Source organism: Pleurodeles waltl, chromosome 10 (assembly GCF_031143425.1).
Source record: "Pleurodeles waltl isolate 20211129_DDA chromosome 10, aPleWal1.hap1.20221129, whole genome shotgun sequence".
In the NCBI taxonomy this organism is placed as follows: Eukaryota; Metazoa; Chordata; class Amphibia; order Caudata; family Salamandridae; genus Pleurodeles; species Pleurodeles waltl.
The window spans coordinates 79,374,904-79,401,574 of record NC_090449.1 but is presented as its reverse complement, the minus strand read 5'-3'; the positions used below and the strand labels follow the sequence as shown (position 1 = coordinate 79,401,574).

Sequence of the window (26,671 nt, the reverse complement as noted above, 5' to 3'; positions counted from 1 at the left end):
CTTGGCAGCTCAGGCTGGACTGTTCCATGGGGAGCAGGGTCAAGGCTGATTTGCATATGGCTGGGTCCAATCTGGGTATGACGTGGTCGGCAAAATAACAATGGATTAAACCCAGATCTGTGACTGGGGGTGAGTGTTTGAAAAGTTTCAATATGCCGTCCATCATTTTATTTTTTCAAAATGTTGATGCCACGGTGTAATGATATGACACTGTCTTAGTCTCCAACACAAAATGTTTATTTCTCATATATGCCTAATGCACAAATGCCTGTCCAATTTCTTTTCTTCCCTGCAGCAACTACTGATCCCAGAACATTCAGCATTCTGGAACCAGAAGCAGTGACTCACAGTTTACAATTGAAGCAACAAGCACATAACACAACACATCTTCCTCTGTTAAAATGCTTGTTAAAATAAAAAACAACTATTACTGGAACATTAAAACAAATAATACCTAAGATTACACTTTTAATAATAAAATAATATTATCCTAATGTAATAACCCTTTTTTAGGATTTTCAAAATTCCAAATATTCCTTCTGCTTAGACATCTACACCATTATCTTCTTCCTAACACACAAAATCTGACATTCATTTTGGTTTTACTCTCCTCATTGCTATTCAATTAAAAAAAATTAGCACCCAATTTATCTTCCACACAATCTTGAACCCAAAACATTGGATCTGCCATCTGAATTATACCCTGTCAAGTGGTGCCACCTCAATCCTGGACCCTTGGACATGGGCCTGAAGGTGCTCTGCCAGCCATCTCTGGATCCAGTAGGACTGCTGCATCCTCTCTGCTGCACGAAACAATCCAGAGCAGAACCGACGCACCACTTCTGCTGTGAGAGTTCTCCAAGCGCAAGGACTCCTCAGCCTGCACCGGAACTGTCCCTTTGAGTGAAGTTTCACCAGCGCAAACCCTTGCAACGCAAATCTCTAATCGACGGCAGCCTCAACGACAACACAGATTCTTGAATCACAGCCTTGTAGCTCTTCAGAAGCGATGCATCGCCTCAGTTGAACAACACATCCTCAACGCCAAACTACGCATCACAAGCCCTCATTGATAGGACCATCAACAATTACATAGAAACTTGCATCATAGTGCTGTAGCCCCTCTGAACTGAGCATCGCCTTGACTGTGCGGCGCATCCCAGAGCGGGACTTTGCAACGCTCCGCAAAAAGGATTTAACAGCCGTCACTTCATCGTGGTTGGCCTGAATTTGTGACTTTGTCAGTGTCCAGCATGACCAAATATCCAGAGTTGGCAGGTTGTGCGTTTTGGCACTATTTTCTCTGAAATGTTTAAAACTGAATACAGTTCTGATTGGATTTTTGTTGTTTTGATCTTTTGTTTATTAGAAATTATGCAATTTTTACCTAGATTGGTGCGGGATGTTTTTTTGTGTTGTCTTTTCATTGTATTACTGTTTGAAGTGCTGCATAAATACTTTACACTTTGCTGCCAAGTTACGCCTGACTGCCCTGTGCCAAGCTACCAAAGTGTTGAGCACCGGTTAATTTGGGGATTGCTTATGCGTCACCCTGACAAGGATTGTGGTTGCTGCTTGAATAGGGTTTCACCCCTTGAAATGTTACCCAGTTTCTTACAGAATCTGTCTCACAGGCTTACTTTTTTTGCAATTATTTTAGAATCTCTTGGAGTTCATTTCCCATCTCAAGTCCTCAATAGGTGGAAGACACGAATTCCCAAAAATATTGCCAGCCTCAGAAAAGGACTACTGTTACCAAGGAAATATTGTAGTTTGGGTGCTTCCCAGATATAATGTAGGTTAATTTACAACATGTTTAAGTAAAGTTATAAAGCCAGAGTTAGATGTCTAGTGATGGTGTGTACACCTCAGTCAATTGTCCACCTTATTAGGAGTCCTGTCAAGGTGTTTTTTTGTAGCACTCTGTTTTTTGTGAAAATGCCTTTTTCCAAGCACCTACTGTTCCTTTAATATTTTCACATAATGGAAAAGAGCCAGAAGTACCTTGTGAGACCTTTAAGTACTTTCTGGGGCAGTCGGCAGTGACAGGACATTATCCAAGGTAGATACTGATATTTACTAATGGAGTTTCAGATCTTAAGACAATGTCATTTCATCTTGATGACGGAGTACTTAATGTTATTCATTTTGTGAACTTGTTTATCTAAAGATAACAAAAACGGGGAATTAAGGCTTACTCCACAAGATGGTAAAGGTTTTGCAACTCAACTACTGTATGACACAGTATCATACTTGATACGCTCAGCTTACAGCTGAGTAATGTATTTTGAATGGCCTGATTTAGAGGAGAAGGGTATGGAATTAAACATAAAAAATTAGCCTTGAGACTCATGGTCCACAAATGCCATCTTCTGATGTGTCTGTGCATGCAAAGTGTATCCACACGTGCAAAGAGTCTATTCTCATGCAGAATTTAAATGTGCAGTGTCCTGCATAATGGTAATAGAAAGTAGGTCACCAGATGCTCATGATCCCTCCTAACGGCTGTGCATTGCGGTCAAAGGTTATCATTTCAAGAAGGCATAGGATCTCTAGAGACAGTGATGAACATTGCGGTGGTGTTCACATCAATACCGTATAAAATAATACAACTATTTGTGAGGTGCTCAAGTCATCCTCTGTGTGCCTTGACTATGGCTCATGCCTGTACATCTCACTAAATACTACAACCATCCATGAGGTGCTCTAGTCACCCGTTGTGTGCCTTGACAATGTCCTGTGGATACTGAGGCCAGTCGGCTGCCTGTGTGGTCTTCATTGAGATCTGGGCTCCAAAGTGCAAATGTGATGCAAATGCAGTACTGTGTGTCAAATTTCAAATTTTATTTTAAAACAAATCACTTGTTTTGTATTTTGAATGTGGTGTACTTGTGTATGAAAACTATGCTTTTTCTTGAAAAAGTAGCACATGAAAAATATCCTTAACGTCTTCTTCAAGAAAGCATTTCTATACCACACTGACTGTTTTCTGTCAGTGGTAAGCCATGCCTGAAATATGGCTTTTTCATTCACTATGTTGTTGAAATAGTCACACCTCCATGGAACCACAAGTACTCCATAACAGATGAAATGATACACAAACAGCCAATGGCTAGAGGTGAGAGGGTTATACTCCTTTGGGCTGGAGATATATCCCTCTCTTGTGCCTGTTAAAGTATTGATACCACTATGATTTGCAGACAGTTGTACTTTGAAACCAGACCTTAGAAGGGCATGGACATTGTAGAAGTGCTTAACTGCCCTTGAGATGTCTCTGTATCTCAAGGAACGGATCTCTGGGTGTTTCAATAGATAGCATCTCTTTGCAAGGACTTGCTTGTTGTTTAAACTATGTTCTATTATAAGAAGCCAATTGTTATTCAGGAGCCTCAGATTTAGGGTCTGTGGACCTCAAATGAGCAGGACAGGCATGTACCTTCCCAGCACTTGCCAGTCAAAATAGGGTATCCTCCCTAAGATTCTAAAGTACTTAAACATGGGAGTCATCATCCTATAGACAGATCGTGCTCCAGGTGAGGGAGCCGAACACACGAGGCCTATTGTGACACAGATCTTTCTGCAGGCTTGGAGACAAAAACAATTGCTGTCATTGACCAAGGGGAGTCCTTTCCCTTCTTCTACTGCACATTGAAGAGCATCTCAAAGAAAACACCCACGTACTCACAGGACATTAAGGTAAATGCTCTCTAGTATCTCTGGACTCTAGCTCTTCAGGTCTATGTCCGAAGGATGACATTGCTACCTTTAATGCAGCCTCCAGTAAAGCTGTGAGAATTCTTTTTTTAACGTTGATTATTTTGAGAATGTAACCTTGTGTCCTGCTTGACTAATGTTTGATTCCATTTGTTCCTGGTATTTTGAAACCTAGCGATGAAAGGTTGCTGACATCTATCTGTGTATAGTGCTGCACAGAAAAGAATATATAGATCTAGGTCAGCCCTTCCTTGGTTTCTGAGAAGTAACCCTCCATTAAATTCTATGAATTTCTTGGATTTCCGCAAGAAGTATCCACCCTTGCCCACCTGTACTGTACTTTCTGGTAAGAAAGGTAAACATATAGATTAAATTGAAACTGCAGAACTGCAATTCCTTACTCACTTTCTTGGCCAAGATAGTAGAACGTATTGGTAATCAACTTTATACCTTTGTTGAAAAATATAACATTTTTTACTTAGTCCAGCTTACTTCTGAGACCAATACTTTATTTTTCTGCACCCTCAACAACCTTTGTCTTCTTTTAGATGATGGCATGGAGGCTGTATTGGTCTTTGTGGATCTCTATGTGTCCTTCGACGAGGTCTGTCACCACATTCTTGTAAAATGTTTGGAAGAGGTGAGGATGAAAGACCAGGCCTTGAGTTGGCTGACATCTGTCAAGTACTGAACACTTGCAAGTGTGTTGCGGCCCCTTCTAGATTGCCATAAGAAAAGGCAACTTCTTCAGTACCCAGTGTGCTTCAGTGTATAGACTAGTATACATGAAATGCTTACAAGTATGTCCTTTAGAAGAAAAAACTCTCAAAGGAAAAAAACCTCTCTGCCAAATTTTTGAATCTTGACTGCAGCTGAAGATTAAAAATGAAGAGAACAGCAAGGCCTCAAACTCCTCCCGAGAAACAGGAAAGAGGAAAAGCCCAGACGTAGAATTCTGCAAAAAGTTCTTGCTGCAAGGAGCAAAAATCAGGGACAAACATAGATGTATACGAATAAAGAACCCAGCAACAAATTAGTTAATAAATGGTTTGCGATGCTTCCTTCACTTAGAATTACCTCCTCCTACATATTTCTAACAGCAACTCACTTTATATTGAAAAAAATAAAACGTCAACTTTGGTAGACACCCAACAAATTGACGCTGGCCATACACCCATTTTACTACATTAAAAAGTGCCATGATGGCAGTTCCTTTCAGTATACAGAGATGACTGCTGGGCAGAGGTCAGCTCTAGATTTGACAGGCACACTATCCTCAGACAGCTGACATAATGTCCTCCCCCATCCTGATGGACTCTACTCTGTTCGACGAATTGTAGATAATGCCTTTAGTGTCACATAACCTATAGTTAATAATGTTAATAATGTCTTTAAAGAATCAATATTGATGCATCACGGTAGAAGTCAAAACACTGCCATTGTTCCCAAAGTCTTAGGCTTTAATGTCTAAATAAAACAGTTCTGGAGTTCACGTCTGTGGACAAGCTTAGGTCAAAGTACGTTTTCCATAACACGTTGTCTTCCAGACAATAGCTCTGTAATATGGTTGCTGTCAGCAAATTCTGAAGAAGATGAGCGCCACAAAAAACAATCACAAATCCATTTAGCAAGCATCTTGGCTACAGTAATACAGCTACTTCATTGCCTAGGAAGGATGCAATGAAACACAGGTAAAGGTGGACCCACTCATCCAAGGTGACTGCTGACAACTACAAACAATGTGATCAGGAATTCTGGAACTTCTAGTTCTCTCATAGGGGATCTCCATTAAAGTCAATAGTATTTAAATAGTGCAGCCCATGTGCGGTGTCCCGGAGCACTTCTTTATATAATAACTTCTTAAGTGTAGATGTTTGCCTTACTTTAGGAAGGCATGTAGAAACACTTAAGAAAGAACATAATATGCAGCCTAGTCAAAAAGGCTACAGTGGCGCAGTTCTTAGAAAAGGGTCAAAACACCCATGTAAATGGCTAGTGTGAGGTAAATCCTTTACAAAACATTAAAATCTCCTTCCCAAACCCTTTTCTGGAAAAGTAAAAGATGAAGAAAAAAAGGACAGTGTAGTCCCATAGGCTTCTATTAAGTGAGCATAAAACAGTTACTGTATCTTTAAGGCTGCAGAGACCACCAGTATCCCATCATGCTCAGCAGGTGGCAGTTGCTTCTGTTCTCTTTTTTCCCCAGATACTGGTGACAGGATCCTGGAACACTGAACTTGACCTTTAAGACTTTTTTTCTTCAAAATTGACCTGTGAATTTTGGTTTAAACTGTTTCACTCGACGCCTGTCATCATTCTCTCACTTTTTAATTTTTTTTCTGACAGAAAATTTAGTTTTTTTTGTGTCCATTTATCATGCCTTCCCTGTTAAACAAGTGCCCTGCCGGTGGGAGAAAGAAGATTAAAATAGACTCTCACAATGTCTGTATTCTCTGCCCACCCTCAAGTCATCATCCACAGCAGTGTCCTCACTGCAGGAAGTTTTCACTTCGCACTCGGAGGGAGAGAGAAAAGATTTGCCTTCATGGCACGGAAGAGCAGCGCAGGCAGCAAGTCCAGTCTTTAGGTGAGACCTCAGAGCGGGGAGAGGGTCAGTACTCTACCAGGGCTCTTACATTTGCCACTGATGGACGTGGAAGGTCCACAAAGAGAGTGCCATCTACAAAACAACATCTTTCCTGGTCAGCGTTGAGGAGGTTGACATCGAGACCAGGTACAGCACTGACTTGTTTGCCATTAAGGACTCTTTGGCCATCAAAGAAAAGGTACAGATCGATGACAAGACAAAGTAGAACTCAAACACCATCATCACAAACTTTGAGATTCACGTTGAGAAGTCTGTTGACGTCAAGGCAGCCTGAGCTCTCACCATCAAGGAGCAGCTCAACGTTGAGACAGAGCAGGAGAAGGTCAACGTCGAGTAGTCGCCAGAGGTCACCGTAGAGACGTCGTTTGAGGATGACGTCAAAGTCCATCTTGACATCGAGGACCGAAAGGACGAAAAAAAGGAGGCACATCTATTCTTCTTCAGATTCGGAGTACGTCAGGCTTTGTTCCCCTTCTTTACCGATAGTACTACCGGACACATCTCCACCTCCTCTTCCTTCTTCGCCTCCTCCTCCACCACCTCCTCCAACTCCACCACTAGTACCACCTTTTCCGACTCCTCCTGCACCAACACCAACACCACCACCAGCAAGACCTAGATCGCGTTCCAGAATGCGTCATCGGTCACGCCATCACAGGCATTGTTCTAGGTGCTCACTGTCTTCCAGATACTCTTGTCATCATAGCCGCTAATCTCAAACTAGTACCACATAAAGACATGGGAACAGACACACAACGTCCCCATCTTCATCATCAACAGGACGATACTCACCAACACTAATGGATTCTCTTCACATCTCTCCGGTGGATGACATCACCCCCTTTCAGAAGGTTCTAGCGAAGGGTGCTGCAAAATATAACATACAGTCGGCGATCCCTACACCTAACACATGTCATTTTTGAGACGCTTCACCAGCGATCAGCATCAAGGCCTCTGCTGCCATTGGTGCCAGGACTATTAGAGCCACAATGGAACTGTTTCTGACCCCAGGCTCAACCAAAACAGCCCTTTTGCAGCTGCAGAAAAAAATATAGGCCACCAGAACAAGATCCTCTACTCCTTATAACAGATCCACCTCCTGATTCAGTAGTGATTTTGGTAGCAAAGAAACATCATACCACAACTCCGGCATCTTCTGTTCCTCCTGATAAGGAAAGTAAAAAACTAGACTCGGAGGTTTGCAAGGTTTGCAACACAGCTGTAATCTCCATGAAGGCAGCGAGTACCACTGCCTTCCAGGGTATATATGATTGAGTTCTCTGGGACTCTATCCAACAATTTGCTGACATTCTTCCTAATGACAGGAAAGAGGACTTCCTAGAGGTCGGTAATGAAGGATTTAAGGTGTCCAACCAAGTCATCAGTGCTGCAGCGGACTCCTTGTTAGCGGCACATGAGTATTTTCACGGGATTGCCTTAAGACTGCATTCTTGGCTACGCCTTTCATCGCTAAAATCAGAGTCGCAGCGATCTACTCTCTTCGGAACCCAAACAGATGAGGAGATGGCTTGGATGAAGTCCAAAATGGAGACACTAAAGGCTGTCGGCCAACAAAGACCAAAAGACCAGAGGAGTCCCTTCAGGCCGTACCAAGGCTAATTTTACAGTCAAAGAAATCAAACCCCTCATTGGTACCAAAGTCACCCACAACCACAACAGCAACCTTACTAACAGCAGCAGCGGAGGCAATCTAGAGGGCGATCTTCCCAACAAAAATCCCAAAGGGTAAACCCACAGCAGGTGCAAAACAGTGCTCTTCCCTTCCCTTTCTTCTGTTACCCACTCTGCTAGGGGAAACATCTCTCACTTTCTGACAGAGTGGCGAAAAATGGGTGCTGAACATTGTTCAAAATGGATATTATTTCATGTTTACCAGTCTTCCCCCAACTATACCACCAAATCCATCCAACCATTGTCAAGAAGAACGGTAAGAGCAATTCCAATAATTGACCATATATGGGAAGACGGTGTGAAGGTCATGAATGCTCCAGCTACGGTCATCGCAATCCTTCCTTAAATCGACAAAAATTACAAGGCCACAGAAGATGCCCCAGCATGTCTGGTTGGACATCCGAAGCCAGACTCTGTGATCACCCAAGCTGCACAGAAGAGAACAAAGTATCCTTCCATGCCTATCACTTCACCTCCTGACAAGGAAAGGTAGAAGACTTGATAACACAGGCTAAAGATTCATGACAATCTCCGGAACTACGGCGGGCAGCCAACACCTTACCAATATTGGGGAGATACGATGCCAGATGTGGTCAGATATCACACTATAGGGGTCATTACAACATTGGCGGTAAAAGCTGCTTACCGCCGTGCAGAAGACCGCCAACACACCACAGCGGCCGCGGAATTCCGCCGTGGTAATTATGACCCACAGCCCGGAATCCTCCAAAATCCAGACACCCACACAAGTCCGCCACACCAAAGGTCAGTGATAAACTGGCAATAACAAAACCTCCACCGTCACGCCAACAGGAATACGCCCACACTATCACGACCCACGAATCCATGCGGCGGTCTTTCAACTGCGGTATTCCATTGGCGGTACACACCGCCGCGCTCAAAATACACACACATTTACAAAACACATCCACATTGGACAATTCCAAATACACACACCTGATACACACACACACACACACACCACTCCCACACATCCAATACAATATAAAACACACACCTACATCACCCAAAAACCCTTACGACCACAATTGCGACTGAAGGCCAGAGAGAGACACCACCAGAAACAACACTAGCATTCACAGGCACTCAACACCATCATGCACACAACATCCAAGCACCTCACACAACACACCTCTAAATATCACCCCACACATCACAACACACACCACCTCACACATCACCCACACCACCCCATGGCCCCTCAAAGACACCCCAGGTTCTCTGAGGAGGAGCTCAGGGTCATGGTGGAGGAAATCATCCGGGTAGAGCCACAGCTATACGGATCACAGGTGCAGCACACCAGCATAGCTAGGAAGATGGAGCTATGGCGAAGAATCGTGGACAGGGTCAACGCAGTGGGACAGCACCCAAGAACTAGGGATGACATCAGGAAGAGGTGGAACGACCTACTGGGGAAGGTGCGTTCCGTGGTCTCAAGACACCACATCGCGGTTCAGAGGACTGGAGGCGGACCCCCACCTCCTCCCCCACAACTAACAACATGGGAGGATCAGGTCTTGGCTATACTGCATCCTAAGGGCCTTGCAGGAGTAGCTGGAGGAATGTACTCTGGTAAGTAACTCTTCACTACTTTCACCCCCCTACCTGCATGCCATCACATACCCCCACCGTCACCCTCACCCCCATAACTCCAACTCCTCACAGATGTCCCAATATCACAAACCACACATCCCAAACCCAAGCCCTGCATGCAACAACAAAGCATGGACACCCATCACCAAAGCATGGCCACTGCACATAGCCATACACCCCCTAAACCATCATCACACAAGGTCCTACACAGGAATGCAAGCACTGGGGTACACAGTCACCCACCCATTGCACACCATGGCAGACAGATGCAATAATCATGCCTTTACACCCCTGCAGGACCCCTACCCAACGTCACCGGACAGGAGGGTCCAGATATGTCCACTCCACCCACAGAAGAGACCCACAGTGATGACAGCAGCTCTGCACAACTGGATCAAGATGACCAGCCCGGCCCATCTGGGACCTCAGGACAGTCGGTTTCCCTGACACTGGCACAAGCCACCACAGAGCCTCCCCCCTCAGGAAACACCAGCACAGCACCCACCCAGCAGGCCCATACCTCTGTCCCCAGGACACGTCAATAAGCAGTGTGTCCACCACTACAGGGAACCCAGGCTAACCCACCACCCCAACAACACCAGGGACCTGGGGGCAGTGGTAGTGGGCACACGGTTCAGGGGACAGAGGCACAGGAACACAGGGGAACTGGGAGGGCTGCTGTGCGACAGGGGGAGGACAGGCCCAGGGAACCCACTTTCCACGAGGCCCTCTCCAACATCATGGGAGCGGTACTGGCCAAGTTTCAGGAGACCAAGTGGCTGCAGGAGGAACAGTATTTGGGGTTCAGGGAGGAACTCAAAGCCATCAATTCCACCCTGGGCACCATTGTAGGGGTGCTGAAGGAACTTGTGAACACCAGGAGGGACACTGTGGCACAACAAGTGGCCCCTGACACTAGCCTGGACGATGAACTGCCCACCACCTCTGCCGTCGCTAGTGGACAGGAGGCACCGCCACAGGACCACCACACCAACACCCCACCCCCTGCAGATGGAGAACCACCCCACAAGCGGTCCCTGAGATCCAGGACAAAGACAGAGGACAATGCCAAAACCCCCGCCAAGAAATGAGACCAAAACTGAATGTCATCCTCCTGTCCCACTTTGTCACCCTGTCCATCCTTAAACTGCCCCAGCTCCACTTCCTATGTCCCTTTGGACAATGCACCTGTGAGACTGATAGACTAGACTCTGCCATGGACATTCCTCCACCATCACCCCTGACCATTTTACAACCCCCTCCACTATTGAGCACTTAAATAAACACCCTTAAATCCAAAAACAAATCTGGAGTCAGTCTGTGCTTTCGAAAATGTGTATTTGCAATAACAGCTCTAGTCCATGGGGAAACAAAGCAGATGTCAAACAGTGGGACCCACATCGGTGAAATCGTAAGGGAAAGTGACAACTCATTGACCAAACACTGGGTGAAAATGACAGGCAGATGAGAGGTAGTAGAATTAAATCAGATGTAGCAGGCTGTGTTGTCTTCTTACCTGTGTCTCACTGGAAGTATTGCAGGATCACTGTGTTCCTGTTGTCTATGTCCTCTTCTTCTGCTTCCTCGTCTTCACTGTCCACAGGCTCCACAGCTGCCACAACACCTCCATCTGGACCATCCTTCTGCAGAAAATGCACCTGTCATCGCAAAGCCAAGTTGTGAAGCATACAGCAGGTCACGATGATCTGGCACACCTTCTTTGGTGAGTAGAATAGGGAACCACCTGTCATATGGAGGCACCGGAACCTGGCCTTCAGGAGACCGAAGGTCCTCTCTATAGCCCTCCTAGTTCGCCCATGGGCCTCATTGTAGCTTTCCTCTGCCCTTGTCCTGGGATTCCTCACTGGGGTCAGTAGCCATGACAGGTTGGGGTAACCAGAGTCACCTGCAAATGTCGAGGGACAACTGTTAGACACACACTAACTCATAGGGACATCCCCAGACCCCGACAACTATTCACACTGTATTGGGTCCATGTCCTCACCTATTAGCCACACACGGTGCCTATAGAGTTGCCCCATCACATAAGGGATGCTGCTATTTCTCAAAATGTAAGCGTCATGCACTGAGCCAGGGAATTTGGCATTCACATGGGAGATGTACTGGTCTGCCAAACACACCATCTGCACATTCATCGAATGGTAACTCTTACGGTTTCTGTACACCTGTTCACTCCTGCGGGGGGGTACCAAGGCCACATGTGTCCCATCAATAGCACCTATGATGTTGGGGATATGTCCCAGGGCATAGAAATCACCTTTCACTGTAGGCAAATCCTCCACCTGAGGGAACACGATGTAGCTCCGCATGTGTTTCAGCAGGGCAGACAACACTCTGGACAACACGTTGGAAAACATAGGCTGGGACATCCCTGATGCTATGGCCACTGTAGTTTGCAATGACTCACTTGCTAGGAAATGGAGTACTGACAGCACCTGCACATGAGGGGGGATTCCTGTGGGATGGCGGATAGCTGACATCAGGTCTGGCTCCAACTGGGCACACAGTTCATGGATTATGGCACGATCAAGTCTGTAGATGATGATCACATGTCGCTCCTCCATTGTCGACAGGTCCACCAGCGGTCTGTACACTGGAGGATGCCGCCATCTCCTCACATGGCCCAGCGGACGGTGCCTAAGGAGGAGAACTGCGAGCAGAGAGTCAACCAACTCTGAGGCACGTAAACACAGCTTACTCTAAAATATTAGCTAATCGGCATATGCCTGTATAAGTATTTAGGCAAGGCCTAGATATGTGTGATGCAGTCCAAAAAAATGCCATGTGGGCCCATGAAATGGCGGCTGCCTGACCTGTAAAGTGGGACAATGGGATATGAGGTAACTGCGCTGGCATTGTACACCGTCGCTGTATGGGGTCGAAGACCGTGGCGCAATCCTGCATTGGTTATCATTGGACCCTATGGGTCCCAGGAGCCAATGACGATGCACGGCGGCGGTGACGGTGCGTACCGCCGCGGACGTGACCGACATTTTCTCTCTGTTCAATCACTTGATATCTGATCTTCGACAGGAGAGGACCTACACTGCAAGTGCTGCTGTAACCTCAGTCTGGAAGAGACAATGGCTCGTGTGTCTGGGGAAAGGGCCCCTGCCTTCAGCACGGAGGACTTGGAGAAACTCGTGGATGGGGTCCTCCCCCAGTACACGCTACTCTACGGTCCTCCAGACAAACAGGTAAGTACACTGTGAGCATGCTGTATGGGAAATTCCTGTGTGGAGTGTTGTGGATGAAAGATAGGGGGGGGTGAGAATGAGGTGTGCATGAAACGACGGTGAGTGCATGTGCGTCATGGCAAGGGTAGGGATGCGGGCCAATTACTGTGACAGTGCGGACGGGAATAACTTCTCTTTTTCCCCTGTACTATTCCTGCAGGTCAGCGCCCACCCGAAGAAGGACAATTGGCGTGCCATCGCCAAGGAAGTCCGGACCCTGGGGGTCTACCACAGACGGAGCAACCACTGCTGGAAAAGATGGGAGGACATTCGCCGCTGGAGCAAGAAGACGGCAGAGGCCCAGCTGGGGATGGCCTCCCAACGTGGGAGGGGTGCCCGTCGCACCATGACCCCCCTGATGTTCAGGATCCTGGCGGTGGCGTACCCGGAGTTGGATGGGCGCTTGAGGGCATCACAGCAGCCACAAGGGGGTGAGTACACTCTCATTCTGCTGATTCAGCGCGCATTGGAGGTGTCTGGGTGGGGGAGGTGGGCTGTGGGTTCCCCTAGGCCAGGGCGAGTTTATTAGGAAAGGACCCTTCTCAAGGCAGGCCCTGTGGCACCCCACCGCACCTGTGTACAGTGCCAACTACACCTAGTCAGGCTCCTGTGACATCCATGTGTGCAGCAATCGGGCATAGCCTTGTAACCCATGTCCCTGGGATTGAATAGGGAACTCCAAGTGCGCTGCGTAGTGCAGGGGGCTTCTGTGTCTGTAGTGTCCACCAACGGTAGCGGTATTGCATGCACTCAACATATCTTTCTTCTGTCTTCGCCTCCCTTTTTCTGGTCTCCTTGTTCTTGTGTGCATTAGCTTCATCAGGCGGAGGAACAGTGGCACCGGAGCAGGAGGGAGCTGCATCCCACATGGCCCTGGAGGGCGACACTACGGAGTCTGAATTTACCAGTGGGACGGAGGGCGAGGGGAGCTCCACGGGGGGACAGGAGCTGAGACCAGCGACATGGACTCCTCCTCTGATGGGAGCTCCCTTGCGGTGGCGGGCCCATCTATGCCCCCTGCATCTATAGGTACAGCCGCCACCCCCACTATCAGCACCGCTCTCCCAGAAGCCCCCGCCCCAGTCACCCCTGCTGCCCTCAGTGAGTAGGCCTTTGACCTCCTCAGGTCCCTCACTGTTGGGCAGTCTACCATTTTGAATGCCATCCGGGGTGTATAGAGGCAGTTGCAACAAACCAATGCATACCTGGAGGGCATTCACTCTGGTCAGGCAGCCCATCAGCGAGCTTTTCAGACTCTGGCCTCAGCACTGATGGCAGCCATTGTCCCTGTCTCTAGCTGCCCCCCTCCAACTTTCTCCACCCAGACCCAAACCCCTGTACCTCAGCCTATCCCAGGCACACCATCAGACCAGCATGCACACACCTCAACACACAAGGGAAGCTCTGGCAAACATAAGCACCACACATCCCACAGGCACTCACGCAAGCATCACACACATGCAGACACACCAACATCCAATGCCTCCACTGTGTCCTCCCTCCCTGTCTCGTCTCCACTCACACCTGCATGCACTACATCCTCATCCACTACCTCCATCACCAGCACACCCACCACCACACCCCGCTCACGTGCAGTCACCACCCCCACTACCATTCACATGTCCCCTGTGTCCTGTCCCAGTGTATCTGTGAGGCCACCTCCCAAGTACACAAACGCAGCCACACACCCCCCCAACAGCCATCCACCTCACAACAGCCTCCAGCCCATACACCTTCACCCAAAGTCACCAAACGTACACCTCCTACAACCACTACCTCTTCCTCCACTCCCAAACCCCCTCCATCTACCCGTCCCAGTGTTCCTAAGAAACTTTTCCTGTCCAACCTTGACCTCTTTCCCTCACCTCCCCCACCCCTTCAGTCTCCTAGGGCCCGACTCTCCAGGTCCCAACCCAGCACCTCAGCCACAACATCTGCGGGAACAGTGGTGCCAATAGTAACCGGCTTCTGGAGTGCACCAGGCAGCAGGGCAGACAGTGTGGCAAGGAGCCAGAGCACGGACAGTCCCCCACCTGTGAAGCATAAAAAGTTGGCCAGTGCCCGGAGGGAGAGGGGAAAGAAATCAGCCACCAAAGCTGCTCCCAGGGGTACAGTTGGGGGTGTGGAGACAGCTGCGCCACCATCCAAGGTGGGGAAGGGGGACAGTAAAACCGGCAAGTCTGGGAAGATGTGCACGGTGGACAAGACCACCACCAGCCCCGCTGCCCAGCACACTGCCGCCAGCAGAACCGCTGCCCAGGACACCGCCGCCACCAGCCCCGCTGCCCAGGACACCGCCGCCAGCAGAACCGCTGCCCAGGACACCGCCTCCACCAGCACCGCTGCCCAGAACACTGCCGCCAGCAGCACCCGTGCCCAGGACACCGCCGCCAGCAGAACTGCTGCCCAGGACACCGGCGCCACCAGCCCCGCTGGCCAGGACACCGCCGCCAGCAGAACCGCTGCCCAGGACACCGCTGCCAGGACACCGCCGCCACCAGCCCCGCTGCCCAGAACACCGCCGCCACCAGCCCCGCTGCCCAGGACACCGCCGCCAGCAGAACCGCTGCCCAGGACACTGCCGCCACCAGCCACGCTGCCAGGACACCGCTGCCACCAGCCCCGCTGCCCAGGACACCGCCGCCACCAGCCCCGCTGCCCAGGACACCGCCGCCAGCAGAACCGCTGCCCAGGACACCGCCGGCAGCAGCACCACTGCCCAGGACACCGCCGCCACCAGCCCCGCTGGCCAGGTAACCGCCGCCAGCAGCACCACTGCCCAGGACACCGCCGCCAGCAGCACCCCAGGCCAGTGAGCGCCAATGATTCCGATGCTACTGAGGCCGCCATGGGCAGGATGAAGGACTCTGGGCACAAAGCTCCCTCCAGAACCAGTGGAGAAAGGCATCCACTACCTCTGTCCTTGGCAGGATGAAGCACTTTGGGCACAAAGCCCCCTCCCGAACCAGTGGAGAATGTTATCCACTTGAGAGACTGTGGCTTTGCACTCCCCAGGATTGAACAGTGGGCAAACCACCCACTGTAGAGACTTATGAAACTGTGGCTTTGTACTCCCCAGGATTGAACAGTGGGCAAACCACCCACTGTAGAGACTTGTGAGACTGTGGCTTTGCACTCCCCAGGATTGAACCGTGGGCAAATCACCCACTGTAGAGACTTGTGATACTGTGGCATTGCACTCCCCAGGATTGAACAGTGGGCAAACCACCCACTGTAGAGACTTGAGAGACTGTGGCTTTGCACTCCCCAGGATTGAACAGTGGGCATGGAGCCCCCTCGTGGATCTGGCGTCTTGCACTCATCCGGCTGAGGTGCCCCCGCATTCCCTTCCCCCTGAGGTGCCTGTTTTATTTCTATCTGATGCCCCAGCAGTGTTCTCTCCGTTTTGTTCGGGTATTGAGTGTGGCCCTCGCCCATGCCTTTTGGGCCCAGTGGTCCACGGACTATGATAGTGGAATACCTTGGACTTGCATTCTTCGTGTATATATTTGTTTATAGTGTGAATATCTTAATATATGTAAATATTTTTGATTACTGTCTTCGTATATATTATAATCATTCGACTCATTTCCTTTTGTCCTTGCATTCTTCCAGGGGGAGGTTGGGGGGTGTAACTGTGATGTATCATGATGTATTAGTGTGTGTGTGTTGTCGTGGGTGAGGGTGGGGGTGGGAGTGTTGCGTGTGTGTCTGTCACAGTTTTTTCCCTCCCCCCTCGCCTGTGTTGTAGGTGCAGTACTCACCGTGGTCTTCACCGCCGGCGTTCGTGCTCCTGGTAGAGGAGCAGGAAGATAAAGGCTGGTAGAATCTGAAGTTCCGGTTCCATGGCATCCTGGTTCCTCGTGGGATGTGTAGAAGTGAGCGTTTTCCCTTCCAAGTCCTGTTTCCGCCGTGTTTTTGTTCGCTGTGTATCTGCCCCGGAAAAGGTGGCGGATTGGTGGCTTGTAATACAGTGGGCGGTACATTGTCTTCCGCCTGTCTGTTGGCGGTTACCGCCACAGTGTTTGTTTGTACCGCCTTGGCGGTCGGAGTGTTAAAGTGGCTGTCTATGTTGGCGGTTTCTGCCACGGTCGTAATTCCATTTTTTTTTCCGCCGGCCTGTTGGAGGTTTTACCGCCTCTTTAACACCCACCGCCAGGGTTGTAATGACCACCATGGTCTCTTTGAATACACCGTCATGCCCATTGGACTGTGCAATGCTCCAGCAGCATTTCAATTTTTCCTGAATGACGTCCTTAGAGAGTATCTAGACATATTTGCAATAGTCTATATCGATGATATTTTGAGCTACTCTGACAATGAAACAGAACATGTACAACATGTCAAGAAGATTCTCATAGCTCTTCAAAAGCATCATTTATATTGCAAACTAACTAAGTGTGAATTTCATGTTACCACAGTTGAGTTTTTAGGGGTTATCCTTACCCCTCAAGGTATGGTCATGGCAGAAAAGAAAGTACAAGCTGTATCCGATTGGCCCACTCCAAAGACTATTCTAGATGTACAGTGCTTCCTGGGTTTTGCAAACTTTTATTGCAGGTTTATAAACCGTTTCTCTCAGACAGTGGTGCCAATTACCAAGTTATTGAGAAAGAAAGAACAATTTGTGTGGTCTCCAGAAGCTGACAGAGCCTTTTCAACTTTGAAAGAAGCTTTTTTCACTGCCCCAGTCTTGACTCACCCTGATGTGGATCGTCCATTCATAGTTGAAGCAGATGCCTCAGATGTGGCAATTGGTGCAGTCTTGTCACAACGAAGTAAAGACACTGGCCAACTTCATCCTGTAGCTTACATGTCTTGAAAACTGAACGAAGCCGAACAGAACTATGTCATTGCTGAGAAAGAGCTTCTGGCGACCCGTGATGCCTTTAAAGAGTGGAGACATCATTTGTTAGGTGCCAAGTACACTATCACAGTATATACTGGTCATCACAATCTCCAGTTCATGAGTTCAGCTAGACTTTTGACTCCTCTGCAATTACGCTGGATGCTGTTTTTTGCTGAGTTCAATTTTGTGGTAACTTTTCATCCTGGTAAAGATAATCGCAAAGCAACCGCCTTGTCCCACCAAGAGTCTACCACGTTACCTACAATCCAGCCTTCCAGAGCTATCATTGCGCCAGACAAGGTCCTCTGCATCATAAAGACCAAAGACTTCTTTGAAGACATCCGTAATTCCTTCACCATTGAGAAATGGCAGGCATGGGCTCAAGCAGATCCCAAAAGATCAATCAAGCAAGGACTACCTTTCCACAACGCACATTTGTTCGTGCCCACTACCAAGCTTCGCAAGTTAGTATTTCATTGGTTGCATGTTATTCCTACGGCAGGTCACCCAGGCACTCTTAAAACTCTTGAAATAATCCAACGCTACTTTTGGTGGCCTACTCTGACAAAAGACGTTAAAACAATGGTGACTAACTGCGAAGTCTGTGCTCGCACCAAGACAAGTAATTCAAAACTGAAAGGTTTGTTGCATCCGCTCCCAAATCCACCTCGACCTTGGGAACACATCTCGTTAGACTTCATTACAGTTGTTCAACAGCACTCAGTAATCCTTGTGGTGGTAGATAGTCTCACGAAATATGGAAATTTCATTGCCTGTAAGAAACTGCCCACCTCCAGTGAACTGGCGACCATTCTACTGAATAGAGTGGTCCGTTATCACAGGCTGCCGAGAATGATTCTCTCCGAACGAGGATCGCAATTTGCCTCCAACTAATGTAAAACGTGGTGCAAAACGCTTCAAGTTACATCCACACTATCTACTAGCCATCATCCTCAAACAGATGGCCAAACTGAGAGACTGAATCAGACACTGAAAGAATACCTGCATGCTTACGCTGAGAAAGCACTTCATTCCTGGACATCAATGCTCTGGTTAGCTGAACTAGCCTACAATAACTCGTTTCACACCTTCACTGGTGTCACTCCCTTTTTTGGCTTGGTTGGCTACCATCCTGATACCTTGCCCATCACGATTCCTCAAGAAAATTCTCTTGTACCAGCTGTATCGGAAACCATTCAACAACTCCACCAAACCCAGAAACTGATTCAACAGCATCTAGAAAAAGCTAAACAAAAATACAAAAAGCACTACGACAAGAAACATTGTGAAGGACCTCAGTATCAACCAGGTGATAAAGTGTGGCTTTCTACAAGACAAATTGACTTCAAGAAAAAGCACATGTTTAATCCCAAATTCATAGGTCCTTACACTGTCCTCCAGCAAATTAATCCAGTGACCTGTAAACTGCAGTTGCCCCAGTCACTATGTATTCATCCGGTGTTCCATACTTCCCTCCTGAAAAAAGCAGTCCAGAAGGTACGCTCCCAACCAGCTCCAGTTCTAGTACAGGGGGAATTGGAATACGAAGTTAAACAGGTGTTGGATTCCAAACTTAGAGGTCGTAACCTGTGGTATCTGATCTCTTGGAAAGGTTATGGTCCTGAAAGTAACTCATGGGTCTCCGCATCTGACATTCATGCTCCACGACTAGTGAGACGTTTTCATCGTCTTAACCCAGGCAAACCAGGCCCTAAAGCACGTTTGGGAGAGGGGAGTACTGTCAACATCAGGACACTGCGTGCTCTACGGGCGACGAAAATGCAAAAACCCAGCCTTTATGCAAGAGCATAATTCCTGCATTGTGTTTATATACAGTATGTTAACCTTTTGCATTGCAGACTTTAACCTTGAAAAGCACTATTAATGATGTTTGCAATAACTGTTCATTTGCAAGGTATTGCTGCAGGGTTACTGAGTGTGTTAGGGTGTGGTCCCTTTCTAGGACCTTCTAGAAGCTTTCCCTGGAGCATGACTGGGTGTGGTTTGTGGGCTGGGCCAGACTCTATATAAGGGAGCCAGCCCAGCTCCACGTGCTCACTATTCAGAGGTCCCGGTGCAGAGCAGCAGCAACTTCCTGAGCTCCTGTTCCAGAGGCCTACTTTGATGTTCCAGGCCTGCCCGCATTATATTGGTGATCCTTGAGCAGGGCGGTAAGGCTGAGGTCGGGCTGGGCCCCCGACTCCGTTCTCAAAGACTCTCGAGTTTTGGGCCTAGTTGTGAAACTTTCAGAGTGCGTGATTCATTGCTCATGTAAACCTTGGCATTCAGATCGGCAACAGCTTGCGTGATCATTTCATGGCATTTGCATATTCTTGTTCGAATTGGCAGTGTGCGCGATTCATTTCCAGCATGTAAAACTTGACGTTCAGATCGGCAACAGCTTGCGCGATCATTTCATGGCATTTGCATATTCTTGTTTGAATCAGCAGTGTGCGCGATTCCTTTCCAGCAGGTAAAACTTGATGTTCAGATCGGCAACAGCTTGCGCAATCGTTTCATGGCATTTGCATACTCTTGTTCGAATCGGCAGTGTGCGCGATTCATTTCCAGTATGTAAAACTTGATGTTCAGATCGGCAACAGCTTGTGCGATCATTTCATGGCATTTGCATACTCTTGTTCGAATCGGCAGTGTGCGCGATTCATTTCCAGCATGTAAAACTTGATGTTCAGATCGGCAACACTGTGCGCGATCATTTCATGGCATTTGCATATTCTTGTTCGAATCAACAGTGTGCGCGATTCATTTCCAGCATGTAAAAATGGTGTTCAGATCGGCAGCAGTGTGCGTGATCATTTCATGGCAATTAAAACTTTGGTGTGTTGTGTTTGTTGAGGTGCACACATTTATCCAGAGCTTTTGGATTTTCTGTGAAGATGCTAAATTAAAAATGTGACATTCTTTGTGCATATTATGTCCCTAGTACAATTCCTATTGTTTTCCAGGGAATGTTTCAGATAGCCTTTTGTCCTCATGTAAAAATGCAATGTTTGTTCTGAAACATTATTCTAGAAGGTTCTTGTATTTCTAGACAGTATGTGATATTTCATGAAAAGCTCATATGAAACATTGTATTAACCCATTCTTGATTTTTTTCCAGGTACCTAGATTTCTTGATGTCTAGTTATAGGCACTTCTTAGGATATCCATGGTTACAGTATAAGAACTCTTAGAACCATGGTCTATTGAAAGTCAATGTGATGATATCTTGATATTGGGGGTCATTCTGACCCCGGCGGTCTCAGACCGCCGGGGCCAGGGTCGGCGGGAGCACCGCCGACAGACCGGCGGTGCCCCGCAGGGCATTCTGACCGCGGCGGTTCGGCCGCGGTCAGACAAGGAAAACCGGCGGTCTCCCGCCGGTTTTCCGCTGCCCTACAGAATCCTCCATGGCTGCGGAGCACGCTCCGCAGCCATGGGGATTCTGACACCCCCTACCGCCATCCTGTTCCTGGCGGGAGGATGGCGGTAGGGGGTGCCGCGGGGCCCCTGGGGGCCCCTGCAGTGCCCATGCCCATGGCATGGGCACTGCAGGGGCCCCCGTAAGAGGGCCGCACAAAGTATTTCAGTGTCTGCTATGCAGACACTGAAATACGCGACGGGTGCCACTGCACCCGTCGCACCTTCCCACTACGCCGGCTCAATTCTGAGCCGGCGTCCTCGTGGGAAGGTTGATTTGCCCTGGGCTGGCGGGCGGCCTTTTGGCGGCCGCCCGCCAGCCCAGGGCAAATCCCAAAATACCCTCAGCGGTCTTTAGACCGCGGAGCGGTATTTTGGTGGGGGAACTTCGGCGGGCGGCCTCCGCCGCCCGCCGAAATTAGAATCAGGGCCATTGTGTTGTTTAACCTTTTGCTTCCTACAGGTCTCCTTCCCAGTTGTTCCCTACCTAATCCCCTTTTCCCCCACTTGGACTCTCTCAGGCTCTGTGATATTTCTATCGGAGCTTTGGATCTGTCTAGTGGTGGACATGTTGGGAACGTGCGCAGGCCCGGGGATCTGGTCTCCCTGACACTTTTTCAGTGGTATTAGAATTAGTTTTCTCTCCATTTCCTCTTTTTGTTCTGCACAGTAGTTTGGCTTAGTGACCCCATTGTGGGTCCTATCAGACATTGCAGAACCAGTCTGGCGTTGAGCAAGCCCAATGATGAGACGTGAGAGCTTTTGCTTCTGCGGGAACCATACTTAAATAACACCTAAGAGGTTGCAGTTGGTGTCATTTTTATGGAACAAACACCTCCAACAACCACTCCCTCATCCTCCACTCCCATTAATCCTCCATCTTCCCGCCCCAATGTCCCTAAAAAGCTTTTCCTTTCACCAGATTGACCTCTTCCCAACCCCCACTCCCGTCCTGCATGTATGGGCAGAGTAGCAAAGACCCAGCCAAGCACCTCAGCCGAACAGTCCACGGGCCAAGTGGTAGCAGCACCTACTCGTGGTGGAAAGGATTCCAAGCCAACAGTACTAAAGGGGAAGGAGCCTGCACCAGCCCAAAGAAGGGAAAGGAGCCTGCACCAGCCACAAGAAACAATTTACTTACCTGTACATGTAGTTCTCCAGTATTGGAAACTTTCATAGATTCACATGCTTGAATTTTTCCCCGTCATCGAGATGGGAGCCTCCGGTGTAATACAAAATCACATTCACTTGTATATGAAGCTCAGAGGCACTAGGCCTCTTAATTTAGTAACATCTCACAGTCATTTTGTTAAAAAAGTACCAAACTTAAGAGACAACCAATCAGCTCTCACCACCCCTTAGAGCCCTCCTGTGAGGAGCTGATTTCCCTCAGATTTTTCCAGCACAAGTGCAACAATAATCTAAGGCTGAGAAAATGAAAGTGAGCTCCCCAGGGGAGGAAAGGTGGGTTTGCATGTGAATCTATAAAAGTTTCCAATACTGGAGAACTAAAGTTACAAGTAAGTAACTTGTTTCTTACTCCAGTATTGGACCTTTCATAGATTCACATGCTCGAATCAGAATAGTAAGCAGTGAATAACACATTTTTGTTCTACAAACAATAGCATAGCATTCTGAAATGCAAACTGGTCTGACAATCTGTACATACACTTCTTACTGTGATCTACAACATTATATCAACGAAAATGTGATATATTAAAAAGTAAGCGGACGGAGGGAAATAAATATTTTAGGTCACCGTCATTGGAACGGGTTTCAAAGGACAGCTTGACCAATGGCTGCATCCCGAAGTGACTCCGTGTCCAGGAAGTAATGCTGCGTGAATGCGTGAGTTGTTCTCCATGTCGCAGCATGACAGATGTCTTTAATTGAGACACCAGCAAACAGCGCACAGGATGCAGAGATAGCTCTAGTAGAATGCGCTCTTACGGTTGTGTTCAATGGCCTTCCTGCTTTCAGGTGACAAAATATAATCGCGTCCTTAATCCATCGGGATATAGTCTGTTTGGTCACCGAGTGACCATTCCTAGTAGCACTGAGCGCTACAAACAACTGAGTGGATTGTCTGAACGACTTTGTCCTGTCGAGATAGAATTTTATGCATTGTTTTAAGTCGAGTGAATGCAGAGTTCTTTCTGCAGCAGTTTGCGGGTTCTGAAAGAAAGTCTTGAGCACCACCAGCTCATTGATATGGAACTCGGAAGGTACTTTGGGCACGAACTTAGGATTGGTGCAGGATGACTCTGTCCTGTCTGAACTGCAGAAAATCTTCTTGTATAGTGAAAGCTTGAATTTCACTAACTGCGCGCTGAAGTAAGGGCAAGAAGGAGAGCCACCTTCCAAGTGTGGTACTTAATGTCTGCTCTGTGGATCGGCTCAAAAGGCTCCTTCATAAGCTGGCCAAGAACAGTGTTAAGTTGCCATGCCGATGGCGGAGGTTTCACTGGAGGAAATGATCTGAAGAGACCTTTGAGAAATTGTTTTACCAATCTGAGAGAGTATAAGGATGGTTTGCCTGGCACTCTTCTATATCCGGAGATGGCAGCTAGATGGACTCTAATTGAGGAATGGGCTAGCCCTGAACGTGCCAGCTGTAATAAATACGGCAACACTGCCTCCGGTGCGGAGGAGAGAGGATGTACATTTTGGGTTTCACACCAAATACAAAATCTCTTCCATTTTAGTCGGTAAGACTTGCTTGTACTAGCTGCACGTGCATTAGCTAGCACTTCTGTGCACTCAGACTGTACGTCTAAATGTCCAAACTCATTGTAGTCAGGAGCCATGCGTGCAAACTGAGTAATTTGGGGTCCGGATGCCTCACCTGCCCCTGATTGATGGTAAGCAGGTCTGGGATTGGTCTGAGCCTGATGGATGGAGAGGCTGACAGGAGGAGCAACTCCGTGTACCACGGTTGACGCGGCCACGCTGGAGCTATGAGAATCAGTTGGCCAGGATCTGACTTTATCTTCCTGATCACCCTTGCGAGGAGAGGAATCGGAGGAAAAGCGTACGCATAGATCCCTGACCATGCGATCGAAAAAGCATCCCCCCATGACCCTGTTGGGTGATGCCAACTTGCATAATGTCGGCATTTGGCGTTCTGGGAGGATGCAAATAGGTACAGATTTGTTTTTCCCCACTGGTCAAATATCCGATCTAGCGTCTTCTGGTGTAACTCCCACTCATGGTATGGTGTTCTGAAGGCCTGGGACATGCTCCGCAGTGATGTGGATGGAGTGGTGAATGCACCATTTCCAGATGGTCTGTGCCTCTTGGGAGAGTATGCAAGACAGTGTTCCTCCCTGCTTGTTCAGGTAGTGCATTGTGGTGGTATTATCTGTCCTGACAAGCACAGCTGACCCTCTTATCCTTGGAAGGAAGGCTTGCAAGGCCTAATGGGCCGCTCTCAGCTCGAGAAGATTTATGTGGAACGAGCGATGAGAGGGTGGCCACTTGCCGCTCACCCGAAGGTCCTGCAAGCATGTGCCCCATCTTATGAGTGATGCATCCGTTGTGACAGTCATTGGAGGAACTTGTGCCAAGAAAATGAGACCTTTGGAAATGTTCTCGGGAACTGTCCACCAATTCAGAGAAGGAACCAAACGCGGCGTGACAAGGATGGTATCCTCGAAGAAATCTCCCACTTGAATCCACTGCTTGTCCAGTTCTTCTTGAATCGGATGCATTTGAAGGCGGCAGAATGGACTGAGGCTGATACATGATGACATCATGCCCAGCAAGGACTTGTACTGCCGCGCTGAAAGACACCTTTTTCTTTGGACGCGCCTTGCCAGCTGTGTTAGCTTTGTTTGTCTGTCCGGCGCTGGATAGGCTTTGGCTCGTTGAATGACTAAGATAGCCCCTCGGAAGGCTAGATGAGTGGATGGCTGCAGAGACGATTTTTCCTTGTTGAGTGTAAGGCCTAATTCCTCGAAAAGGCGCAGATTCGCCCTGACTGAACTTCTTGCTGTCTGGATATCTGGAGCTTTTACCAGCTAGTTGTCGAGGTAGGGAAGGGCTTGATGTTTGCTTCTCCTCAAGTAGGCCGCCACTGGTGCTAGACATTTGGTAAAGATTCGTGGTGGGAAGGACCTTGAACTGGAAGTGTTTGCCATTGACCGCAAACCTCAGGTACTTTCTGTTGAGCGGATGAACGGAAATGTGAAAGTACACTTTGTGAAGGTCCAGAGAGGCCATGTAGTCTGCTTTGTTTAGAAGCTGGAGGACGTCTTGGAGGGTGACCATCCAAAATGTCTGCTTCTCGAGGTAATTGTTTAACTCCCGTAAGTCCAGAATTGGCCGCCAGAGGTGAGACTTTTTTCAGATGAGAAAGAATCGGGAGTAAAACCCCTTTCCATTCTGGGAATGCGGAACAGACTCTATAGCCCCTTTCCTCAACATGGTGGCTACCTCCAGGCAAAGTAAACAAAGGTGTTTTTCATGAACTTGCGATTGAGGCATTGAAGGTGGTATTTGGGTAAATTCTATTAAGTGTCCAAAACGTATCACATCCAGCACTCACTTGTCTTTGGTTATTTGTTGCCAGCTATGTAGATGATGTTTGAGTGTTCCATGATCAGTTGCAGGAGGATGAATAGGTGTGTCGGTAGACAGTCATTTTCTACGTGTTGACTCTTCAGATTGATGCCCCTGTTTGGACTTGTGGTAGGGCCTGGTGTATGCTGCTGGAGGTGGCTGCCTCGGCTGATACTGTCCTCTAGCAGGCTGAGATGTGGATGAGTAGGCTGAGTACCTATATTGTTGATATCCACCATGAAAGGATGCCCATCCTCTGCCTCTAGCACCCCGAAAGGGCACTTTTCTGTATTGTAGAGTGTCTAGGGATTTGGCCGTTTCTGTATCTGCCTTGATGGCTTGAAGGGCGTTGTCGACATGTTTGCCAAACAGAGCCTCTCCGTCATATGGAAGGTCTAGGATTTTCGTCTGTATTTCTGGCCGAACGTTGGTGGCTTTAAGCCATCCTTGCCACCTCAACACCTCTGAACCAGCGAGTAGTCTAAAACCCATTGCACCTATGTCTAGCGCACAATCAATTATTTCCGCTGAAGATCGCTGGCCTTCCATAAGTGTTTTTCTAGCTTCTGCTTTGTAGGCATCTGGGAGCTCTTCTAGCGATTGGGGTACATCTGACCAGAGCTGTGCCAGTCGTATCTGCCTAGCAGAGCAAGGGAGTTGGCCGCCCTTACCACAATAGCGGACATGGAAGAAAAGCGCTTGCCAATATTATTTATCTGGTGGTGATGTCAGTGGTGCAGAGGGATTCCTAGAGTGATGTTGGGCGGCCTGTGATATGACGGAGTCCGGTTTCGGATGTCCTGAAAGGCAGGCCGGGGCATCCTCTGTTGGCTTATCTGTTTTATCTAGTCTCGGCAGAACCGCAGGGACCGTAGCTGGATTCTGCATAATCTTCAGGCCCTGACTCCACACATAGTCTATGATGGAAATTGCTCTGACCATTTTTCTGTGAGGTTC

The 26,671-nt window shown here is 48.3% G+C and overlaps 1 protein-coding gene across 1 annotated transcript in view; it reads right to left on the bottom strand.

Moving 5' to 3' along the window:
• Nucleotides 1–26,671, bottom strand: part of MEIOB (meiosis specific with OB-fold) — a 564,292-nt gene that overhangs the window by 85,484 nt on the left and 452,137 nt on the right. The window lies entirely within an intron of this gene.